Here is a 20,430-nt window from a genome sequence, read left to right on the forward strand (position 1 = left end):
AATTTGGTAAAGGAAAAAGAAATAAGTAGACTTGGTGAAGTAAGATTCAACAAGTAGACCTATTGTCTAGGTAAATCCTCTCTACAGATAGAGACAACCCCTCTATCCCAATGAGTGGGACTAGCAACCTAAGTGACAATCTACTAGACACTTTCCTAAGTTACAATTGAAATGAGAGATGAAGAAGATGGCCTACCTCGTTCTGATGCTATCTCGATCCCCTTTGTTGAAGACCTTGGATCACCTGCATTATGGGCTCCTTCCTTTTGCTCACAACATCTATGCACCTGCACAAGCGATCAAGACACAATAAGGCATGCAAATACAAATAGAATATTCAAAAGAAACCTACTTAATTGGTCAAGGAATGTTAAGATAGATGATACATGAGCATACACATCAATGGGAAATGAACCAGTAGTTGTATATTAATAGAAAAGAAGGGGAACCATACAACCAGACCTTGACATTGATAGGATCTCCTTGAATGAATGTCCAAGTCAAAGCTAAGCTCTCCAATCACTCCTTCTCCAAGTGAAATGAATAGCATATAGGAACAATCTTAGCACAAGGGTGTAAATAGATATAGACCGACTGTTTGGGAATGGGAGAGGATGAGGATATAGGCTGGGAAAGGGAGTTAGGATCTCTCCAAATATTGGAGTAGGCCCTCATCTCAAGGAGGTAGATCATAGGGATAATACCAAGAGGCCAAGTTGGGAGAACTCAACCTCATCTACGCTGAACAACCTCCAGCTCGCCGTGGTCGAAGCTTCTAGATCATGAAGCTTCTCATCCTCTTTGGGAAAATTGCCTTTTTGGGATCATCGTCAGTATACAAGTAAACAGAGCGATGCCATCACGGGTCTAGTATAATACAATAGGTGACCATCACGGTTTTTAGTCTCATAAGAGCGATGATTCTGAAATTAGGGTTTAAGAGCTATTTTCTTTAGGGGAAGCTTAAGGAATTTTTCCAATCAATGTCTTAGGGAGGATCAGAGATGCATATATGAATGAAAACATTATATAATGGTCATGTTTTGAGCACTTCGGGGTATGTCACAGGGAAGTCCAGGAGGTGTGACAAAATACTGTGTAAAATATACCCCCTAAAGCATGGAGGTAGAAAAGGTAGTGATGGCTGAGATGCTTTACGAGCTTTGGAAAGGATGAGGACAAACATTGTCAGGAGACTTGCAAATCAAGGATGCATATACATATACATATTTGATATCAGAACATGAATCCACGGTATGGATGCAACCATCCAGATGATAAGGGCTATATGAGAGGATCCATGGCATGAGTGCGGCCATCCAAATGAAAAGGATCATCTGTAAATCTAAGATCCAAGGTATGGACACAGCCATTCAATATAGAAGGATCACTATAAATTTAAAGTCCTAGGGTATGGTCACAACCATCTATATAGCAGAAACATGTGTACAATCATGAATAACAAATAACTCCACGCATCCTAAGTCATATCAGACAAAAATCAGGGTCTTTTACTCCATCCCAACCCGATCCAAGTACGAATTCCAACATGTGAATGAACGTGTCGAAGTCAAACATGCTATAAAACTGCCTGATTATCGCCCAATGATGTGGATCATTAACAGGCACGAGAGAAGCCACCAATGATGACTATGACTCTCAAGATACGATAGTAAAATTCGTATATGTGATAATGAAGCTAAAGTCGAACACTTCTAGAATCACTCGATCGAAGGCTAATGATGAAAACTTGTCGTCATATGCAAAGAAATTTCCATTAAGGCATGCAAACTCTAGGGTACTGAAAGGGAATTTCTAATTCATTTTCCTGGATAAGGAGCTGAAGTCGATAGGAAGTGACCCATTGAAGGAAAGCCATGATGCATCCCTCATCATCGACACGAAACAAGGAATAAAATGGAATGAAATGAATAAGATCCAACACTGTAACAATGTGTCAAACAATATATAGGTAAATAACTACAGATAGGACTTCTCTTAAACACTAGTGACACGACTCCGGAGAGGAGCAGAACTGGACTTAACGTAGGATTAAAGGTCATGATGTAAAATTGATATAGTCAGATGAGAGGAAAAGAATGGATCACCCAAAACTGGAAGGACAAGTGACTGATTGAGGATATTCCAAACCTGACAGGAAAATAGAAGAGTGTCATGTTCAAGAACAACATGCTGCTTATACAAAGGATGTTTCATTTTCATTTTTCCCCATTATTTCTAGCGATTACCCCAATTATTTTTATCACAATCTTGAAGGGATAGAATATACTTTTCATGTAAGCTCATTCTTCAAATGAATCCATCCTAGTAAGTTTTACGAGTCATAGGAAGGAGAAAATCGTTCTCATCATTGTGACGAGTCTTTCATCGTTTAATTTTTTATGATTCTGATAGAAGAGTAACTCAGTGTCTTTTTCATATTTAGAGAGTTTGAAAAAGAGATGAAAAAGAAAACTCCATCAAGTCCCTTTTTGTAATTTGTCTCTCGAATCTGAAAAGGTAGAAAACAATATTTGAGAGAACCTCTTGACCATGTCAACCGAGGTTCACCTTTTTCGTAAAGTGTCAATCTCAGCTCGAAAAAGGGGTAAATGTATATTGAGACAACATCAATTCATTTATTATAATGAGCTATAAATGATAAGTACTTTGTAATCTTTTCATATTTCAAGAGTCAAAAAAGCATTGAAATATGACTCCTCATGAGGAACAAGTGGTACAAAAAGGATAGAAACTGGTTCCCGTAGTGATAGAACTGCCCAAAACATGTAAAGGTCAAGAGGCTGGAAAATAAGACCACTCATCGTAGATATTCCTCAGGCAAGGGTAAAACAAACAAGTGAAAGCATATGGTCGGCCAAGAGATGGTGATGATGGAATGAAAAAACCAAGGCTCATTCGATAAAACAGGCTAATAAAAATGGAAATCACGAGATGTAAAATGGGAATGGTTTCATTTTTACACAAGCTTGAAACATTGGAAACTATGATTGAGTATTATTCAAGATGGTTTCATTTTCCCCAAGCTTGAAACATGAGAAAAAACTATGTTTGGATTTGGTTTCATTTTTACACAATATTAAAACAACCATAAACTATGCTTGAAATGAGTTTGCATGCCCCCAGTATAATGACTCAAATCGAGGTACACGCCCCCAAGATTCATTTCATTCAACTAAGTAGACTACTGGTTACTAACAGGTGGATGGAATGAAGGTCCACTTACGAGATCAAGTGAAATACTCGACCAAGATTTTATGAGATCTAATCAAATACTCGAATTGGAAGGGGATTTATTTCATTTTTTAACGAGCTTGACACAGGAAAAGAACCATGCTAATGACACCTTGTTTCATTTTTTAATGCGATTTACACAAGAAAAAGAACTTTGCTCATGGATACCTACTTCATTTTTTAATGAGGTTGAAATACTAAAAGAACTATCCTCGTAGCCTTTGTTTCATTTTTAAGGAGCTTGACACAAGACAAGGAACTGTTCTCCAAATCCCTTGTTTCATTTTTTAAGGAGCTTGACATAGGACATGGAACTCTACTCCAAATCCCTTGTTTCATTTTTTGAGGAGCTTGACACATGACAAGGAACTCTTCTCCAAATCCCTTGTTTCATTTTTTAAGGAGATTGACACAGGACAGGGAACTTTGCTCCAAATCCCTCTATCACATACCAAAAAAGGCCATGGATTACAATAAGTTATCATCAGATGGGATAACAACACACTGGAAGGGATACATTTCCAGGGATCCAATTCCCAAAAATGGGTCTCCAATGCCCCTAGTACATGGCATACTTCATCAACTACTAGATCATCAGTAGATGTGGGAATGGAACAGGTGGCCACATAATTTACCTGTGGCGGGGGTGATACTGCTTGCACATAAGAACCATTTAGGGATGATGGTTGAGTGGGATTTGATTTAGGACCAATGAATGTAAGTTGATCAATGATCACAATGCTTGCTTCATGCAAGAAACACATCACTCGAAAGAGGGAGGAAACAAGAGCTCGCATGACATAAACATGGCCACGACCAAGGACTAGATTAAAATCTAAAGGACCTTAGACAACCATCATGTCTATATAGACAATCTTCAATCCCAAAGTAATAGGAAACTTAAGAAGGATCCCTAACGGTTGATTGGTTCCTCTGTTAAAATCTAACAGATTTTGGGTGATGGTGAGAAGCTAAGGAGAACCTAAAGCTTGCCAAGCAGTTGAGGACAAAATGCTAACAGATGCGTCCTCATCTATGACTGTGCTAGGTACGTCCATATGGTTAGCCTGTACTGTAATATGGAAAGGCACATAAGATGGAAGTTGATGTATTGCCAGTTGATTCCAATCAAAAGAAGTGACCAAAATACTTGGAGGGGGTGTTGTAGGAATGTGAGAGCTACTCTTTTTCTCTATGGGAATAGGAGAACTACTCTCAAGCACCTTGGGAAAGGGATGATTTCCCTCTAGTTCATTCGAAGTTGATGAAACCAAAAGAACTTGAGTGGTATAGGATTCACTCTCTACCTAACAGGTACTGTTAATTGAAGGTGAGTCAAGTTTACCATTTTATCAATCAATGGTTGGTTGAGAATGGACTCATGAGACTCACTTTCAGAGAGAGTGGCATTGACCAAATATGACTTTTAATCAATTACTTGATCAACTAGTGAAGATGAGGGGAAAAATTTCGATACCCAGTCAGAAGACAAGGTTGGGAAGATGTACAAGGTTTTCCAATTCTTTGGAAGCTTCATCCATAAGAGGACAAAGGTGATTGAGATGATTATCCTCAAAGAGCTTACAGGGAAATTTGACTATTCCCTTTTTCCCATGAGATATACTATTACCAGCTGATGGTTTATCACCAGCATGATCTCCAGAGGTCGATGAAAAAGGTTGATGTGAACCTGTAGACCACACTTCTAAGACCTTGGGAATACCACGACAATTCCAAAGAAGGTAGTCACCCTTACATAACATGCAAGATAATTTTACTTTCTAGGGTTAGTATGAACCTAAGGTCTACTAAGGAACTTTAACTAAAATAAATCAAAAAGGGGTAATCTAGGCAAAGGGGGTTACCAAGTATTCGTGAACTGCAATATACACCCCAGCTGAAACCAAGGACTTAATGTACGGTGGCCAATCTCCCCGAATGATGTGTTCGATGTATCAAGTTTGCAAGGCGGCTGACTCAGTTACCTGTGGCTAAAAGATAGCAACCTAGTGGGATCTCCCAATATATACTCGATAGTATGGGGAGCCCAAGTCTGTGTTATCATTGTCTAATGTAGAACAATTTGATGAGAGCATCCCTATATACTTATCATACTGAATTTCCTTTGATATAACCGAAAGTACTAGAGAAACTTTTATATACTTCCATACTCGAACGAGATTTCACCGCTGGCATACACTGCAGCCAATTAATGACAATTGTTATGTTTAAAGACGCTGGAACACGTCTCTAGGCTAGATATTTTCATTAAGTTCCAAATGCTCCTTAGGTTAATTGAGGTAAGTTTTGATTTTTATCTTCAATTATGTTTCAATTTGAAGGCTCAAAACGATGTCACCTGAACACCTAGGATGCAACGATTTCAGAAAAGGAAAATGTTTCATTTCAATGAAAGCTAGACTAATCAAGGGAAGAAATTTCAATCAATAATGCATCATGCAAAAATTCCTTCCACTAACTTTCATTTTCATCTTCCAAATGCGATTTTCACTTTTCACTATCCTAAATGCAACTTTTTCGAAAGAAAAATGGTTTTACTTTACAAAGATGCACTTATATGAGTTATTCTTTTCTTTCCATTTTCAATGATTTGATGTACCTAATACAATTTTTAGCTTTCAATCACTGAAAAATGTGATCTATTTTCAATGACGAATCTTAAAAAGTAACTTTTCAATGCAACTAATCTAATGCATTTTCACGAAAAGAGAATTTTGAAATACAAGATAAAACAAATGCAAAACAATGTTTTCAATGATTTCCACAGAAAACAACATTCAATCAATCAACAAAACAAACATCTCAACAACACCAAAAAGTAGCAAGTGATGACCAATTGAGTAGAAACACTAGAACTCAATTATATTTCACTTGAAATCCAATGAGACAAATTTTTCAAATTAATCAAGACAGTCAATAAAAAACTAACAAATCTAAGCATATAGGATAGGAAAATACCTTAGGGACCAAGACACATTGGATTGTAAGGAAGAAACCTTAAAAATTATCGCATTCAAGGATCACCCCTACTTCATATACCCAAACCCGTGATGATTCGGTCATCATCGCTACTTTGAATAACCAAGCTTGTGATGGTTGGGGTCATCATCACCACTTTGTATAGCAAAAGTAGTGATGATTTCAGCGTGACCAAATAATGAAGAAAAATTTTCATCGCGAATGTACAGGAAAACCTCGTGATGCCATTGCGTCTATTAGAGCTAAAATTGCCAGGGGTGAGGAATCTGGGAAAAAACAAAAAATATTCCAAGAAAAATCCATACTTAGCACTCTAAGGCAGTAATTAGTGATGGTATAGACTGAGACTGATGCAGACAAGCTGAGAAATCGATATTTGATCTAAATAGTGATCGGATATGATTAAAGGAATGGATGGAGAGGGTCATAGCTCCCCCAATGGATTTGCCATTTCGTTCTCTAGGTAAATCCCCTCTTCAAACATATATGATCCCTCTATCCCAATGAGTGGGACTAGCAACCTAAGTGACAATCTACTAGACACTTTCCTAAGTTACAATTGAAATGAGAGACGAAGAAGATGGCCTACCTCATTCTGATGCTATCTCGATCTCCTTTGTTGAATACCTTGGATCACCTATGTCATAGGTTCGTTCATGCTACTCACAACGTTTATGCACCTATAAAAGAGATCAAGACAAAACATGGGAGGAAAATACAAATAGCATATTTAAAAGAAACCTACTTAATTATCAAGGAATTTTAAGATAGATGATACATGAGCATACACATCAATGGAAAATGAAACAAAATAGAAAATAAGGGGAAGCATACAACTAAGCATTGATGTTGATAGGCTCTCCTTAAATGAATGTCCAAGTCCAAGCTGAGCTCTCCAGGCACTCCTTCTGCAAGCCAAATAAGTAGCATATAGGCACAATCTTAGCATAAGGGTGCAAATAGACATAGACCAACCATTTGGGAATGGGAGTAGGATCTCTCCAAAGATAGGAGTAGGCCCTCATCTCAAGCAGGTAGCTCATAGGGATAAGACCAAGAGGCCAAGTTGGGAGAACTCGACCTCATCTAGGTTGAACAACCTCTAGCTAGCCGCTCTCGAATCTTCTAGATCATGAAGCTTCTCATCCTTTTTGGGAAAATTGCCTTTTTGGTATCATCATAGGTATACAAGTAAATAGAGTGATGCCATTGCGGGTCTATTATAATACAACAAGCAACCATCGCATTTTTTAGTCTCATAAGAGCGATGATTCCCAAATTAGGGTTTAAGAGCTATTTTCTTCAGGGGAATCTCAAGGCATTTTCCAATCAATGTCTTAGGGAGGATCAGAGCTGCATATATGAATCAGTACACTACATAATGGTCATGTTTTGGCACTTCGGGTTATGTCATAGGGAAGTGCAGGAGGTGTGACAAAATACTGTATAACAAGATATCTAAGTACATATAGTATAAATTCCATACTTTCATTTTTTATGATATTCGAGATATATTGTGTAGAATTTAGGATTATTGAATTGTCCTAAAATCTCTTCAAACATATTAGTTTGGGATTTTATTTATATATATTATTTTATGGGACTTTTTAAGCTATGAAAATTTTAGATATCTAAGGAGACATGTAGAAGTAACTTAGGTAAAATTTTCTTAGTCATATTTGTAAAATTAGATACGTGGCATGTTGTAAAATTTCATTCTTGGGAAGAGGCCAAAAACAACAACTTTTGGGAGAAGTAGACTGGGTGAAGGAAAAGACAACATGCAGACCTGGTAAAGGAAAAATTTATAAGTAGACTTGGTGAAGTAAGATTTAGCAAGTAGACCTGGTGAAGGAAGAAGCAGCTAACAAAATTGGTGATGGTAGAAGTAACAAGAACACTTGGTGGAGGAAAAAGCATCAGGTAGACCTGGTGAAGGAAAAAGTAGCTAACAAAACTAGGGGAGGAAGAATAGAAAGCTTACTTAGTGAAGTAGGTTGTTTCCTATAAATATTTATAGAAATTGATATTGGTGTCTCTTATAGGTTGGTGCCTACAAATATTTGTAGTAGTGGATATTGGTTTCAATAGTAGATTGGTTCCTAAAAATGTTGTAGCAGAGGGGAGCGATGTCACCTATAGGTTAGTGCCTCAAAATATTACAACATAAGGGAGTGGTGTCTCATGTAGGTTAGTGACTAAAAATCTTGCAGTAGATGGGATTGATGTCTCATATGGGTTGGTTTCTACAAAGTTTGTAACAGTTGGTTAGTTCCTAAAAGGTTTGTATCAATAGGTTGGCGCCCACAAAAATATGTTATAAAGAAGTTTTATTTTATATATTGTGTTACATATCTAATATTGTTTTGTTATGGTTCATGAATGCTTAAATAAGTAATAAATTGTCGTATATCTATTCATTCCCCCTCTTAGTACAACTATGAATCCAATAATATGACATTTTCCCATTATTAGTTTAACACATCCATTCCCCTATAAGTGTTTATGATGGTACAAACTGTACATGCCTAATCGCCAAGGTCAATTTATGGAGGAGTGGCACAAAATTTCCTATTATTTTAACCATATCAAACCTATTTTTAAGGTGATCATCATCTTCTAGCCATTGATATATTTCCAACAATATAAATTTCATTAAATTCCGAGCTTTGGAGACAAATTTGCGGACCCTAAAATTTTTACCCCTCTCAATGCCATGTCAACAATAGTACTACTAACACATGGTTAACAAGTGGACACCTTTTATCCATATGTCATCAAACATGTTGCTTCTATGTGGCATCCCCTATTTACATATCAACAACATCTAGTGAAATGTTTGCAAGTTAAATATATTAGTCTGTTGGACAACTAGCAATGTGTGGATGGCTTATGGAATTTGGTATGTTGGCATTGATTTTAACTAGAGTAGCGTTGAGGTAGAGAGTTTGAAATGATATATTAAGTAGAAGATGGGCTCAAATCCTGCATCATACTCTCTCCACTAGAAAGTGCTCCAATAGATATTTTAAATGGTGTGTTGAAGTCTGCAAATGGCCTCGTGGATCAAACATAATTGACTGTCGAAGTTAGTCCTAAGAAAGTCTTAATATCAAAGAAATTTGGCATATTGGAACCTCAGGAGGATAGAATATTGTTAATCGGAGTCCCTTATAATTCTTTTTTGAATTTTTTTTGACCTGATATCATAGGTTGGAGCACATCGAGACCTGATATCGGAACCTCAAAGCAGAGGGCATATCGAAAGCTCGAGGCCATCGAAACATCGGAGGTTGAGTAGACTAGAAACTTGGAAGGTTGAGGCCATCAAAACCTTAGAACCTCATAACTCCTTATAAATTGTAATTCCTTAAAAGTGGTGATGTTTTTGAAGGAGAATTAATACAAAGGAAAACTTTCAAATGCCATGGACCAATGGACCCTTTCTCTCTCCTCCAATTGTACATATCACAACAGGTGATTGGCCCTGAGGAGATGATGTGATAGATGATGTCAGCATGACGTGGTTGTATGATGGACATGTGATAGGTTTATTGAACATTTTTGGTGGCATAATGGGGAAAATCTGGGTGACTTGTCACCACTATGGAGGCGCCACATGGAGTGATGATGATAACATGACGTTGCCTTGAAGGTCAACATATCCGAGGTTAGATTTTTCATAAATATTGTCTAATTATTTTATAGAAAAGTTATGATTCGATAAAGGGGATCTAATGTGGAATGACACTCAGTTGTGAGGGCCCAGAGAACCATGGGCATAGAGAAGACCGAGCACCCAAGTGTTGTGTGTTGCCATGTGGGAAGTATTTCGAAGGTTGAAATTCAGAACTCCTTCGTAATTTTTTTTGGAGAAATGTTATGATGAAAGGGGTCTGATGTGTTGGCACATGGTAAAGGGGACTAATAGAACCAAGGGTGTAGTGTGAGGCTATCACCTAAGTTCTCTGGAGAATATCGAAGGTCAAGGATTTTAGAACTCTGCTTTAAATGAACTTTGAAGAAAGTTACGATATAGGAAGGTGCAATGTATATTGGCGTCTGGACGTGGAAACAAAAAATAACATACATCAAAACCTCATAAGTCAAGGAATACATGATTGTTCAAAAGGTCTTAAGATCCCTACCCATGAGATTTAATGCCAAATTCTCATCTATTGAATAAATGGATAATTTAAAGGATCTAAAGGTGGACTAGTTTCTTGGTATCCTCACAACTTATGAGATGAGAGTAGGGAGAGAGAAATCTGAACCCAAAGAGGTAGTGTTCAAAGTGTCCAAGAAGGCCAAGGAGCATAAGATCATCAATATTTCTCCAACTATGAATCTGATAAGGAGCCGATTCAATTTTCCAAGGAACTGAAGTGTGGCTTAGAAAATTATAAAGGAAAGCTACCCTTTAAATGCTTTTATTGTGTAAGAGTTGGACATTTTTCTAACAAATTCCCTTACAAGGAAAGGATAGAAAAGGAAGATGATAAAAATTTAAAATCAAATCTAACATAAAATAAAATAAAAATTCTTCAAGAAAAAGGGGCCCTATTACAAAGAGGATAGCTCAACACTAGACTCTGACAGTGAGGACTCTTGAGAAAATCATTCAAATGAGTATCTACTCATGGCATTTGATGCAGACTCCAAGAAACAAATATTACTGAATCTAAAGGGGAAGGAGAAGTAGGAGTATTGGACTTTAAAGGGTAACTCATCAATGTTGTTGCTGAGTTAAAGAAGGTTAGGAAAAAGAGAAGGCAACTAAAAGAACAATTGTAGCATGTTGAAGAAGGTATGTACAACTCAGAAAATAAAGAGTTTGTTTATCAAAAATAAAATTTTGAAGAAGCCATTAAAAGAAAATATAGTTTAGCCCTTTTACTAGAAGAAAAACAGGGAACATATGAGAGACTAGAAGAAGAGAACAAGCATTTAAGACAAGATTTTTTGAAGTTGCAGAAGGAAACAATCACAAAACATGCAAAGATGAAATTTTGTCCTAAAAAGTCAAATTAGAAGAAGCTAAGTGAAAGGAATAAGTTCTTATTGATTTGATCCATGAACAGGAAGAAAAATGTTAGAGTCTCGAGGCAAAGGCCCTCTCCCTAAGAATAGATCTTGAGATAGTGGAGACTTAGAAAGGCTTAAATGAAAAATTTGTATAAGGTACAAGAAATCTAGATCATATTCTAAGCAGTCAAAGGTCTTTTGGGGACAAAACATGTTTGGTATACTAAAGAACATAGGAATCTTCTATGGGAAAGATAAACTTAGGTCCACATGATTTGAGGAACCACATAGCTATGCAAAGAAGCTTCAAGAAAGAATCAATCAAAGAAAAATGGCAGCAAGGAAAAGTGGAAATCATCACTAGAACAATAAGTCCATCCACCCCGAGTAGCGACACCAATGGAGAATGAATCAATTAACCAGTCAATAGAGGTACCTACATGCAGAAACTCGTAAACCCTCCAATAATAGGTACACTTATTTATTTTATGGTTATTGTTATAAGTGTCATATATTTGGACATAAGGTTGTTGATTGTGGAAGGATCAAAGTTGAAAGAGATGAAAATCCTAGATATAATAAGTATCATTATTTTAGATCTCAAAACTCTCCTCTTAGAGAGCGAAATCCCTTATCTCCCCTGCTAAGTGATGTTGAGTGTTTCAAATGTCATAATTCTAGCCACAAGGAAAGTGAGTTTGGAAGAAGGTTTGAGTACCTATCTAACTCCAAAAATATTTGGCAGCTGACTTCTCAAAAGGATAAGGAGAATTGGAAATGAAAAAATGAAAATAGCTTGTAATGTGGACTTTCTCTATCCACACATAATCAAGAGAAAATATGGTATGTGGATAGTGGTTGTTCCAAGCATATGACTGGGGATAAGAGTAAATTTTTGTTGCTAAAAGAAAAGTGGAGAGGGAAAAATGCCACTTCTGGCAACAATGCCCCAACAAGAATTAAGGGTAAAGGCATAGTCAGTCTAGATTAAAAGATGGAATCTAAAAATGTGCTATATGTTGAAGGTCTCAAGAAAAACTTGGTTAGTGTAAGCTAGATGTGTTATAATGGCTATGATGTGATTTTTCGATCCAAGGATTGTGAGATATGAATGAGAAAGATAGAAAGCCTGTGGGAAAAGCAATCATAACTCACAACAATGTATATGTATTTGATGAATCCAGAGTAAACGACTATTTAAGAAAAATGAATGAAGCACAATTGTGGAACAAGAGACTTGATCATATGAATTTTGATAGTTTGATAAGAGTCAACAAGCTGGGAGTGGTGAGAGGCTTACCAAGACTGTCAAGACCTAATAATTCAATTTGCAAGTCATGTCAATGTGGTAAGAAAACTAGGACTCATTTCAAGTCAAAAGAGTTCTCTTCATTCAGACGACTCAAGATAATTCACACAAATATTTGCAGCAAAACTAGAGAAAAAAACCCAAGTGGAAAAATGTATTTTATGTTGCTCATTCATTATTTTATCAGGGCCACTTGGATCGTGCTCTTAAAAGAAAAATTAGAAGCATTTAAGCATTTAAAAAAAAAAATTCTCAAGGGGAAAATGAGAAAGGTATCAAATGCTTAATATCATATAGAGGAGGAGAATACACTTCAAGAGAGTTTGAATAATTTTGTGAAGAGCATGGCATTAGAAGGTAGTATTTTATGGCTAGAACTCCACAAAAAAATGGAGTAGTTGAGAGAAATACCAAAACAATCTAGGAAATGACCAGAGCTATGATGGATGAAGCAGATGTATCCCACATATTCTAGAGAGAAGCAACACAAGCAATAGTATACCTATCAAACAAAACACAACTTAGGCCTACTAGTGATAAAAATCCCTATAAGTTGTGGAAGGGAAGGCCTGCATGAGTTAAACATTTCAAGGTGTTTGGGAGAAAAATATTTATCAAAAGGAATGAAAAAATCCCGGAAAGTTTGATTTACATGTTGATGAGGTTATGCTACTTGGGTACTCTGGTTAAACTAAACGATACAAGTGTTACAACAAACAAAGAAATAGGGTTGATGGTTGCAGTGATGTAGTAGTAGATGAAATAAATCCACAACCTGATTCCTCCAAAGGAAACATGAACTCAGATGGAGAAGAAAATTTAGACATTAGGCACTCGAATAAAGATAAAATAGACTCACATAATGAAGACAAGGAATTGAGTACAACTCCAACGACCAAAACACCTTTGAGGTATGTATAGAAGGAACATCCTGAGAGTCAAATTATTGGAGATCAAAGACACGGTGTTCAGACCATGAGGAAACTTGTCGGGAGTTCAAGTTGTCAAAATATTTCTCTTTTGTCTCAAATTGAGCCTAAAAGCCTTAAATAAGCAAGTGAGGACAAATTCTGGGTGAGAGCTATGAATGAAGAACTTGACCAAATTGGAAATAATGACACTTGGGAGCTTGTTCCAAGACCAAAAGAGAAAAATGTCATTGGAAAAAAATGGGTTTTCAAAAACAAGCTAAATGAGCAAGGTCAAGTAATTAGAAACAAGGCTCAATTGGTTTGCAAAGGGTATGCCTAAATAAAAGGGGTAGATTTCGAGGAAACCTTTGCAGCAGTACCAAGACTAGAAGCTATCAAAATGTTTCATGCTTTTTCCATTCATAAAAATATCAAGGTATATCAAATGGATGTGAAGTTTTCATTTCTCAAAGGATATTTTGAAGAAGAGTTTTATATTGAGCAACCAGAAGGGTTCATTCTCACTGAATATAAAGAGTTTGTGTGCAAACTAAAGAGGGCCTTATATGGACTCAAACTGGCTCCTAGAGATTGGTATGCAATACGATATCGACACCTTTAGTAGCAAGGCTTTAAGAAAGGTATTGTAGACAACAATCTATACATAAAGGCTGAAGATGATCATCTACTAAATTTAGTTGTGTATGTGGACACATAATCTTTGGCAATGATCTAGAACAAGTGGGACAATAATTCACAAACTGTATGCAAACAAATTTTGAGATGTCCATGTTCGGAAAATTGTCCTTCTTCTTAGGAGTGCAAATTTCTCAGTATAAAAATGGAATATTTATCTCCCAATCTCAATGCCTATGATAAAATCTGAAGAACTTTTGGTTGGAAGATGCAAGCTAGTTACCAATCCTATGGTTACATGCAGAAACTATGTAAGGAAGATGAGACACTACTGGTAAATCAAATTGAGTATAGATCAATGATAAGAATCTTGTTGTATATCACAATTTCGAGACTAGACATCATGCAAGCAGTGGGATTTAAAGCTTTTCCTCATGAAGGTCATGTCATTGTTGTCAAAATGAATTTTAAATATCTTGAAGGGACTGATAACAAATTATGGATTGTAGTATACTAAAAGTAGAGAGTTTAAGTTGAAGGCCTACACTGATGCTGATTGGGCAGGCAGTATTGATGATAGGAAGAGCACCTGAGGTGCAACATTATTTTTTTGAAACATGTTAGTGCCATGGGTTAGTAAGAAACAAGCCTCCATTTCTTTATCAATTGCAGAAGCAAACTATATTGTAGTTGCCACTTGTTGCTCGAAAATTCTATGGATAAAGTAAGTCTTGAAGGAAATTAAGATAGAGTTGATTGACCCTATTCCAATCATGTGTGATAATACTAGTTCCATCAGTGTCTCTAAGAATCCTGTCATGCACTCAAAGAATAACCACATCCCTATCAAGTTCCATTTCTTAAGAGAGAAGATTGCAACCAATGTTGTTCGACTTGAATATGTGGCTACTAAAGAACAAATTGCAAATATCTTTACTAAGCCAATGGCAATAGAACCCTTTGAATATCTTAGGAAATAGATAGGGGTTGTGACTTCTCCTCCCAAATGAATAAAATATAGTGTGTATTGGAAACTACTCAGCATGTGGGATCAATTGAAGAGTAGGTTGCAGTGGTTTAGGGTAAGTGTTCAATGGCATCCTTTACCATTAATTCCAAAGGGGGAGAAGATTACTAGTGCATTGAAGAAGAATAACAATGAAGAATACCAAGACTCGTTTTAGGGGGAGATTATGTTCTTGCCATCAATTACAAAGGGGGATATTGTTGGACATTTGGCATTGTCTAGATTACTTATGGCATTGATGTCAATTGGACTAGCATTAAGGTAGAGAGTCTGTAACCATTTCTTAGGTAGTCTATGGACTTAAAGCATACGTTGAACCCTCTCCAGTGGAAAGTTCTATGAAAGAGAATTCTAACAGTGTGTTTAAGTCTGCAAATGGCCTCATGGATCAAATGTTATTGACTCTCGAAATTAGTCTTAAGCAGGTCATAATATCAGAGCAAGCTAGCATATTGGGACCTCGGGAGGATAGAACATCAGAGGTCAAAGTCCCTAATAATTCTTTTGAGAAAAAGTTCTGATCCAATATCGTAGGTCATAGCACATCGAGACCAGATATCGAAACGTCAGCGCGGAGGGAATATCAGAATATCGGAAGTTGGAGGCCATCAGAACATCAAAGGTTGGAGCAGAATAAAACCTTGGAAGGTCAATGCCATTGGAACCTTGGAACGTCGCAAGTCCTTATAAATTGAAATTCTTTGAAAGTGGGGAGGTTTGCGAAGTAAAAGAAATACAAATGAAATCATTGGAAAACTAAGGACCAATGGACCCTTTCTCTCTCATCCAATTAGACACATGGCAACAGGTAACTGGCCCTGAGGAGTTGACGTGGCAGATGATGTCAGCATGACGTAGCTATACAATGGACACATGGAAGTTTGATTTAGTATTTTTGGTGGCGTAATGGGGCAATTCTAGGTGAAACTTGTCACCACTAAGGAGCTGCGACATGGAGTGATGATGATAACATGATGTCATCTTGGAGATCAGCATATTGAAGGTTGGAGTTTCATAACTTCTATCTAATTTTTTTATGGAAAAGTGTTGATCTGATAAAGGGGCTCCAATGTGGAATGGAACTCAGTCATGAGAACCCAAAGGACTAAGGGCATAGAGAACACTAAGCACCCAAGTGTTGTGTGATGCCACATGGGAAGTATTTCAGAGGTTGATACTTCGGAACTCCTCAGTAAATTATTTTGTAGAAAAGTTACAATGAAAGGGGATCAAATGTGTTGCTGCATGGTCAAGGTGACTAATAGAACCTAGGGTGTAGAGTGAGGCTAATACCTAGGCGCTATGGAGAATATCAGAGGTTAAGGATTTCAGAACTCCACTTTAAATGAACTTTGAATAAAGTTACGATGTAGGGAGCTATGATGTATGTTTGGGTATGGATGTAGGAGCCTAAAAGAACCAAGGGCAAGAGCTATTCATAGGGAGATAGTCCCTCGATTGGAGCATAAAGGCCCTAGAACCTACGCATTAAGTCGATGGTCTCAGGAAGCAGTCATATGAGAAAGAAAATGATAAGGGGGCTAAGCACTAAGGGGCTAAAGGCATTGGAATTTTGTGATTTTGTAACATTATTTTAATATGAGTTACGATAAGTTATGGATCTGATACTGCAGTACAAAGTGTTAAAGGATGAATGGGTCAGAAGCTAGAGAGTAAATGCAAGCCAAAGGAGTTGGTTGATGGAGTAATGGCCAATGTCAAATATTGTTGGGTGAAGGTAGCAAGGACCATGACATGTAGATAATGGATTTTGTCTCAACTAGAAGTAAGGCATATCTGATATTATTTGCAGGCTTCAATATATTAAAGGAAGAACAGAGGCATGATGGAGTACATTCTAAGCTTTGTGATCAATTTAACAACCATGGGGAGCCTTGCCAAAGTGCCCAGGTGGACTGAGATTAAACTCTTATCATGGAGGATCACATAGAGAGTTGGTGAAGCACTTAGGATCCCAACCTCATGTTTAATGAAACGACACAACTCAAGCAACAAATGCAACAATAGTATGGAGGTGTCATACAAAGGTACAATTAGGTAGTGTTGAAATAGGCAACAGAGACAACATTGAGAAGTACTATTTTCCATTGATAAAAATGGGGAAGAAATTAGTGTTGTGTGTGTTAAAGAGAGTAGAGAATAGGCGTGAGAGTTGTGCAATTGGATATTGTGTTGAACTGAAGTAGAGATCTGCATAGATCGTGTACAATAGAAGACTAAGAGTAGAGTATGTTATGAGAAGAGGAAAGGGTGATGTTGTGTGAGGCCGAGAGAGCTTGTTGAACAATAGATGACCAAGAGAAGAAGTATGATACTACAATGAACTAGATTGACATTTCTCTGTATATATAATTTCCTCTATTTTTAGTTTGAAAATTGTATGAAAGGTAGAACAATGGCTAGAGTAAGTGGTTTCCTACAGCCATAAGAGGTTGGTGCCTCTTGGCAAGTAGGTGCTTGCTATCATAAGGGGGTCAGTGCCTCCTGTAGGTGGGCTCTCACAAACAAATTTGTGTAATTAAGTAGGTGCTTAATTTAGATCATAACAACAAATATTGGTGGTTTTCTCTCTTTGGGTTTCCATGTAAAATTACTGGTGTCAATATGCGTATGTTTCTCATGTGACGGATTGTATGTACATGTTAATGTATTATCTTGTTGTTCATTTGTATTATGTATGAATTCTCCCATAAGTAATAGACAGTAGAGGAAAGAGCTAAAGACATTCATAAAAAGTTTTAAGAACCTCACTATTACTGATTCATCCCCTCCTCTGAGTAATGGCTTATTTCAACATAGCTGACCAACTCACATCTAGAGCTAAATAATTTCATAAAATCCATTTTTATAGAAGTGTTGGATCTATGGATATCCACATTTCTAAATATAAGGAATCTATTTATCTATGGAATTTGATAAAATCCCTTTAAATAAAAGTTCTACATCCAAAAATCTAAATTCATGAATATCCAAAATCCACTCATCAGGAACATTTCATAAATTTGATTTATTAAAATTCTTGGATATAGATATCTCGATTTATATACCTTTGGAATTAGCTTCTCCCAAACATTCCATAATTTTGATTAAATAAAATTGTTATATTTAGATATTTGTATCACCAAATATGTAAAATATTCCTATCTATAAATTCTATAAAATGCTTTTAACTAGAAATGTTATATATCCAAATTCTTGGATCGACCACATCAATATTCTAAACAAACCATTAATTTAAATTCAATTGGATTTTTTACTCACGGGAATATAGTAAACAAGTCGGCGATCCCATATTTCCATTTGTGCATTTGGCACTATTTGCATAGAGGCAATGTCTGTACATACTTATTTTTTCTCCGTGACGAACCATCCTGCAACTCTAATATGAAATGAGGACATGGAAGCACTAAGTCCAACACCTTTAAAGACCTTAAAAAACCCTTCCCACATCTATTTAACCCTATTTCCTAACCATTCCAGCATCATCCCTCTAACCTTGAGACTGAACCCTTCACAACATCATGTAGCCCTAAACCCAGATCATTGAAATCAACATATTTTCATAAGCCTATTCAACCGAAACCCTAAACAATATCAAGCAAACCTTGCAAACAATTCAACTTTGAAATCCTAATCAGCAAGCCTTACCACACCCGCTTCAACATGAACTCAACAACACGTCCAAGTCTTCCTCTACGCGGTTTTCTTCCTCCTCAGCAGTCCGTAGCAACCTCGACCTTCTCACAACCTTCTTTTTTGTTGTTTGCACAGTGGTTGCGATTATCCACCATGGATTTGCAAAGATCATCGCAGCTATACACCACTTATACACAACGATTAAAATGAAATGCGCGGAAGGCACACAGTGGGATCGTAGCAATTTTTCACCCAAACCACACTACGATGTTGCCTCAGGCATGCCAGGCAGATTCTTCACCCAACGTACAGGTTCCTCCGCCCTGTAGTTTTGATACCATGATAAAAATTGATGTTCTATCAATTAAATTGGCTGTACAGGTGAGATACTTGGAGAGTGCCCAAGCACTACACACAATACACACTGTATACAATCAGTAGAACAACCTAGTATATATAGGCTTTCTCACAATGAGAATGGTTTCAACCACTCCTTAAATAGTAGGATATGAGGTCTAAGATAAAGTCTCAATCCTATCATCATCACAACAATAATTTAAGTTTAGCTTTCTCCATTAATTCTAACAAGACAATTAGGATGAATGAAGTCTAATTTCACATAATTTTGTCATGAGAAATATTAATAATAACCATTAAAAATCATTACTTGGAATATATTAATAATAACCATTAAAATTCATTACTTGACATCTAGTTCTTTATGAAAATCCTAATCATACAGTTTTCGAACCCTGATCGAAATATTGTCAATCCCGACCTCAAAATATTCAAATCCTAATAATTTTATTCCCTCATGTACACAGAACTTACCGACAATAGACTATTGTCCTTGAAGATAAACTTGTGGAACAACTTGGTCTCCCCCCACGAGGAGTCTTTAATAATCAATAACTCTATCTGGCGCGTGGAGCTTCACATACTATACCAGTACGTCTCTGGTGGAGCAATAATACATACTCGACCAGATGGGCGAGAATGCATATGCTTGTTTCCAAAAACCTTCGATGCTTCCAGGCCTAGAAAGAAAATCTATCTAGTTTCTGGCCATCCAGTTTTCAACCTTCCGCAATGAAAATATCCATCCAATAACATCTTGAATGTCTCTTATGTCAAACCAACCAGTAAAATCAATCTATCTTATTCGAATTATCCAATTTGACCTATTTTCCTTCCCAATGAAGAAATCCATGGGGAATGGGTACTGCCCGTACCAAGCTTCAAGGGACCATCCCTTTATCAAATACGAATATTACGACACCCAGAGGGTTTCTCAAGCAATCAAATGCCATATCCACCATTGGAGATTTCTTCAACATCTAGTAGCAAAACAGTTTGTGTCAGTTCTAAAATATTGTAACATTTCGCTTGAAAGAAAATTTGGCCCGAAACTTTCATGGGAATTGGAAAATATAACAACAATTTTGACCCTGTATGCGTGGTTTTATCCGGGATTTATAGGAGCTTGCAAATTCTGTCACCGATGAACCTCTCAATTAGTTTTCTCAACAGAACATCTCAGCGCTATTGGCTTTGGTGCCAAAATATGGTGGGAAATTTTTTCCCACGTCTTTTTGGTGCCAGAATGATCA

This window comes from Pinus tabuliformis, chromosome 4_2 (genome assembly GCF_031772625.1).
Source record: "Pinus tabuliformis cultivar Carrire ecotype Pingquan chromosome 4_2, CPIR1, whole genome shotgun sequence".
Taxonomy (NCBI): Eukaryota; Viridiplantae; Streptophyta; class Pinopsida; order Pinales; family Pinaceae; genus Pinus; species Pinus tabuliformis.